Raw genomic sequence first — 6,476 nt, forward strand, 5'->3', positions numbered from 1 at the left:
AAGAAAATCCAGCTAATACCTTCTACAATAGAGATGCTAAAATGGAAAGCTAAAAATAAATAAATAAAAATTATTTTAGCATTTCAATGCTTGTTTTATATGCTTTTAGGGGAGTGCTAAACCAAATGCTATTTTACCATTTCTCTTACAAAAATGCTATTTTTATAAATCTTATAAAAATGCTAAAACATTATTCATTGCTATGGTATTTTTTTTTTATTAGATTTTTTTTCCTTTGATTTTTTTTTTAAATCTATGTTTTTTTTTTTTTATAAGATTATCCTAGTCTCGTGATCCATGTCATAAGTTTAATGAGTTCACGCGGGTGGACTCAGTTATTTTTTTTTTGTTTTTTTGAATGGATTTTTTTTTAAATTCATCATTTAATATTGAATTAATTGATAATCATCTGGGTTGTTTATAGAATTCGTCAAGTCAACTATGTCATATTCGGTTGTTAAAATATATATATATATATATATACACAATTAATTCTTCTAAGTAATTTTTTTTTATGATTGGAATACATATAAAAAAAAGTTATAATTATAATATTAAAAAAACATTATATTACTAATCGAATCTCTTCTAAATATCATTAACAAAACACTAAAAGGGTTTCGTAAATTACTATAGCATGTGAAGAAGATTCATTGTGGATTTAAGCAGTGTAATAACAATTTTTACCTTCATCATTCTTAACAATTGCCTTTGCACTAGGGGTAAAATCATATTTTTCATGGGATTCAAATATCATTTGAGAATTAATCAGGGGCAAAATTGTTGTTCTGTGTATTTTATGTACAATAAAAATACTATATTACCCTTGAGAGCTCAAAGAAGTAGCCTCTGGTCCAAAGGCAGGTTTATTTGCATAGGTAATTAACATTTGTGCCCTTCAGGCGTAAAAAATATTAGCCTTTAAAAGAGGGTTTGTTATGTCTTTACACATTTTATGTACAATAAAATTTCATGTTTCCCTTTTGACTTTGAAAAATTAAAGGTTGTCTTGGGAGGGTATTTTGTATTTGCATCATAATATTTGTATGCCCTTACGACCTTTTTAGTAAATTGCATTATTATAATATTAATAAATCGATAAAGCAGGCCTACGTGTGCCACTCACGCATAGGCACGTCATTGCCTCCTACGCCATTTTGATGGCGTGTGAGGGCACATATGGTGGCTAAAAAGGCTGATCACCCACTCACCTGACACGAAAAGTGGCACTGCATCTTTTAGGGTGGCATGCTTTGTTATTTGAGTGGCAATTCGGCGATGATTGATATTTTTCCTCCTCTTCTTTTCTCTCTCTCAAGCCTCGGTATACATGCAATGCTTTGACAAATTCAATGGTGTCTTCCAGTTTGTATGTTTATTTTTGGTTTGGTCTTCATTCTTTTGATTTCTTCTTTTATTTTAGACTTTATGCTTCTTTAAGTTTGTTTTGTTTTTAATTTCATCCCTAATAATTTAATCTCATTAGTTTTTTTTATCCAACCTGGTTGTGATTCTTTCCATTGCTATTATTTTTTTTATCCTTTTCATTATTATTTTTGTTATCTTGTTCTTGGGATTTTGATTTAATTTTATTTGGTTTCCAATTATGGTCCTTATTTTTTATTGCTCTTTTTTTAATCCTTTTCTTCATTTATTTTGTTTTTCAATTTAATCCCTTATTAGTTTCTTTCAATTGCTTTTGTGGATTGTGTAGTCCTCATTGTTTTAATTTTAGTCATTCTAAATTTTAATTTTTTTATGGTTTGAAATTTTTCTTTGTGGTTTTTTCTTGCGTGTCTTTTATAGGATAATCTCAGTCTCATAACCCTGACCACTAGTTTCGACAATGAACCCGGTTAAGTTCGATCTTTTTTAGGGTCTTTTTAAAAAAATCAATTTTTTTTCCATTTTCATCATTTAGCATTGAATTATTGGGCATTGAGCCTTTTGATTTTTTTTTAAAAAAATTTTATTGGGTTATCTCTTACTCATATTTAGATCGCAAGTTAACTTGGTTGACTTTGTTTTTTTTTTTAGTTTTTTAATTTTATTCTTTGCCATTTAATTATTGACCCTTGAGCGTGTTTTATTAAATATTATTTAAAAACAAATGAACGTGTCAAAGTGTGATGGGTTATCTCGAATGCAAGGTGGTAAAGTTAACTTGAGTTTAGTTTGCATTTTCTTACTAAGTTTTTTTATTTAACTCTGGTATTTTTTGCTACGTGCTTCTTTTTAAAGTATTATTTTTTTCCTTGATTTTTTTAAGAGTTTTTATTTTTTAATTTCATCATTTTGCATTGAATAATTTGCCTTTAAGCTATGTCATTTTTTGCTTTTCTTTCTGTTTGGTTATTACAATGGCTGGTTGGTAAAGTTAACCCGGGTTAGCTAAAGTTTTTGTTTGCTTGGTACTTCTTTTGAATTTTTTTTTATTCCAATCTCATATCACGGGTTGTGGGTTTATCAAGTTAGGCAAAGTTGACTTAGGTTTGCTTCTTTGAAATTATATTTTTTGAATTTTTTTCATCTTTAACATTAGGTTATTAGGTCTTGAACTTTATGATTTTCTTTTGCTTTTCTTTCTACGGGTTGTTTCGGTCTTATATCCTGAGTCATGCTTTAGTAAATTTAACATTTGTGCTTGCATTTTCTTACTAAGTTTTTTTTTTATTTATTTAACTTTGGTATTTTTTGCTTAGTGCTTCTATTGGAAATCTAATTTTTTTTTTTGATTTTTTTTATGATTTGTTTTCTTCAATTTCATCGTTTGCATGGAATAGTTTGCCATTGAGTTTTGTCATTTTTTCGCTTTCTTTTTCCTGTTTGGTTATTATGATAGCTCGTTGGTAAATTTAACTCGAGTTTTTTTTTTTTTTTTTTTTGTTTTTTTTTTTGCTAGGTACTTCTATTGAATTTTTTTTTTATCTCAATCTCATATGGCGGGTTGTGAGTTTATTAAATTAGGTCTCGGGTTTGCTTCTTCGGCATTATAGTTTTTTTAATTTGTTTTTATCTTTGACATTCTATTATCAGGTCTTGAATTTTGCAATTTTCCTTTACTTTTTTTTTTTTGTATGGATTGTTTTGGTTTTATATCATGAGTCATATTTTAATAAATTTAACTCGTTTTATCTCAAATTATTATAATTTAAATATATTTCAAAATTGTCCTATAATATAGCACGCACGAGCTTTGCAGCACAGACATGCATGACATCCTTTCACAAGACAATGGACAAGCTATAGTACAATGCTACATTTTCAAAGTGAGTGAATTTTTTTAAGCTCGTGCGTGTGATATTACCGGACAATTTTGAAAAAAAATATTTTTTATTTAATTATATAATAAACAAAATAAAATTTTAAATATTTTATTGAAAACTATGGCAAAATTGAATATAAAAAATATCAAAATATTTTATATATAATTGAAGAAAAAAACAATTAATGTGATAAAATCATGTCAAAAATCTATTAAGAAGTAATATAAAAAAGAAATTTTGTTTTCGTTGAATATTCATGAGCATTTTATTAATTGTTTTTTTCACATATGAGGTATATAATACTAAGAAAATTCTTAACATTCCCATAAAAATCTATATTATTATTTACAGATTATGATAACTTAGATAATAATATAAATATAAAGTTAAATATTTTATTTATAGTGCATTTCAATGAAAAGATAAAAAAAATAATTTTATAAAAAAAAAACCATAGAAATAAACCATGCATCTAACAATGAGATTGGGCTTTTATGTCTAGCCTAATAACAAAAAATAGTTTTTTTAGTCCTCTTTTTCTTATTTGTTTAAGGGTGATGATATGTGAATTTATTTATTTTATTGAATGAAATAAATAAATAAAACAGACACACGTGTTGTCTATTGGTTTAGATTTTGGCTATCGGGGAGGTAGCCAAAAAAGTCAGGTTTTAGATTTTCTGAGCTAAATATCTATTTTTAAAAAATTATTGTCACTGGAAATCACCTAATAAACATCTTAAGAATCTAAAGCTAAAGGACTGAAATGTAAAATAAATGAAGTTTAGGACCGAAACATAAAATCCTAAAACTAAAGGTACTAAAATGAACTTTTTAGAGTGCAATCATAAGATTTTTTTGTAACAGAATAAAGTACAAAAAAAAAAAAAGTCTAGTGACCAAATTAAAAATTAAAAAATAACACTATTTATCCAACAATAATGCAGATAAAATGATGAATGCTTCTAGTTTTTTTCATTAGATAAATGGATCGCGCTACATTGCGGATGGGTTAAGTTTTTTACCAATGTAAAAAAAGAATGTTCATGTGATATCAACATTTTATAAGGAGTAAGAAAAATCTAAGAAATTGATAACTAAAACTGATTGCACTTGCTATTAGAGTAGTGACAAAAAAATAAAATAAAATAATTATAAATTGAGCATCTCATACTTACTCTCATATAATTAATTTAATTTAATTAAAAATAAAATTTCTTTTAAAAAATCTAGATTCAATAAAGGTAAATTTTTTTTCATCAACCTTCTTACTCTCAAAACCACAAAAAAAATCTCATAGAAAGGAATAATAATAAAAAAAAGAAAATGTTGACATCGCATGAACATTTTTTTATTAAATGGATAGATGATTTTTTATTAAACCAAGAGAGAGGGAATTTTTTTTTTTTTAAAATAAAAGATCACGCTGGCGAAACTAGCAACAATTATGCCACACACGCTGCTTTTATACTGAGGGGACGTCGAGGCACTTTAATCGACGCCTTAGAAGCAAGGTTTTGACCACTAAACAATGTCGCACACACCATCCATACCTAGCAAACATTATTCATGCGCTTCCTTTTTTTGTTTTGCGTATTTATGAATTTATCTTGTTTTCGTTAATAACACCTAATAACTATTAAATAACCAAGTATAAAAGACAAAAACAAAAAAGTTGGTATAACCAATTAATTTAGAAATGTTAAGTTGTCAGCACCTTGAGCGCTATAATTAAATTAATTAATCAAGAAAATCCATTGAAGTGTTACAAGAAAGATTAATACAAAAATATTACAAAAAATCCGTTGCTTTAACAAAAAAAATAAATAGATGACCTAGTGATGTTACAAACAAATGAAACGACATCACCAATGGCCCTTTAACAAGAAATGTTAGTATAAAGACCAATGATGTTAGTTGGATAAACATTCACTTTTTTCCAACTAAAATGATGTGAAATTTATCGCCTTGTTTCCACCCACCATAAGACCTCACTACTCCACATTCCCCCATGATGACAGAGAAGATGTTTTTATGAACAAAAAAGAAGAGAATTTTTTGAACATGCAGTGAATATTTGAAGGGATTGCAATTTGCAAAGGAAAGAGGAGACGTAGAGGAGTGTCTAGGGCAATGGGATTTAAAAAAAGATTACAAAGCAAAAGTTATGTCGATCTCAACCTCTCTACAAAGTTAATTAGGCTTGCTAGTTGTTTGCATTTCTATGGCAACCTATGCTCCGAAGCTATTCTTTCAAAATTCTATTTATTTTCCTTGATTTTATATTGTTTTTCTTATTTAGATTAGGAATTTCAATTTAATTAGTATTTTACCAATTAAAACTTTTTCTTGTATTTAAACAAGCTTTGTAGGATTTTTTTTTTATATATAAAATTATTATATAAAGACTTTTTAGAAAACTATAAAACTTTAAGTCTTTTCTCTATTTGTAATTTTAGAGACTGAGAACCCTAGTTTTTTTTTTCTCTCTCTACAATTTAGGATTGTGAAACTTTAGGGATTGATAAATCTTATCTATGCTATATGTTACGTCAATTAGTATTATAACAAGTTAGCCTATTCGATCGATGGAGGTACTGGTAACAACTTTCCAATCTATGATGTAATAGTGGAGGTCGTCAAAGAATTGTAAGGGCTCAAGAGGCAACGCAAAATCTTTACCACAAAGAATTGATCAATGAAAGCATTCCGAAACAGACTTAACTCAACATCTATCAATTATGATGAAAATTCATAAACAAGAATCATGACATGCTTAAACTCTTACCTTAGAGTGAATCAAATCGTAGATCTATTCCTATGAACTAATATACATATATCCTGTCTATTTAAAAAATGGTGTAAACATTAGGCAATGCATTGAAAACTTAGTTAGCAGTCAACCTTTTTATAGAGACGTTCCTAAATCCAAAGAGATTTAGAAGTTTCAAGGTCAATTAACGGTGCATGAGTTGAAATTAAAAAAACAAGGACTAAATTAAAATATGTAAAATCCCAATTAAAAACCTTTGTTTTTAGGGTTTAAACAGGCAATATGTCACTTATTTTAAATGAAGAATCGAGTGACACATCAACTACCTCTATTTATTATCTTTTTTAGTAGTAAAAGATGACCGAGATGTAGTTTCAAAAGAATAAATGTGACATCTTTGACCACTTCAGGGGCTCTAACCACCACCATTCGATAGA

Source organism: Populus alba, chromosome 13 (assembly GCF_005239225.2).
Source record: "Populus alba chromosome 13, ASM523922v2, whole genome shotgun sequence".
Classification (NCBI taxonomy): Eukaryota; Viridiplantae; Streptophyta; class Magnoliopsida; order Malpighiales; family Salicaceae; genus Populus; species Populus alba.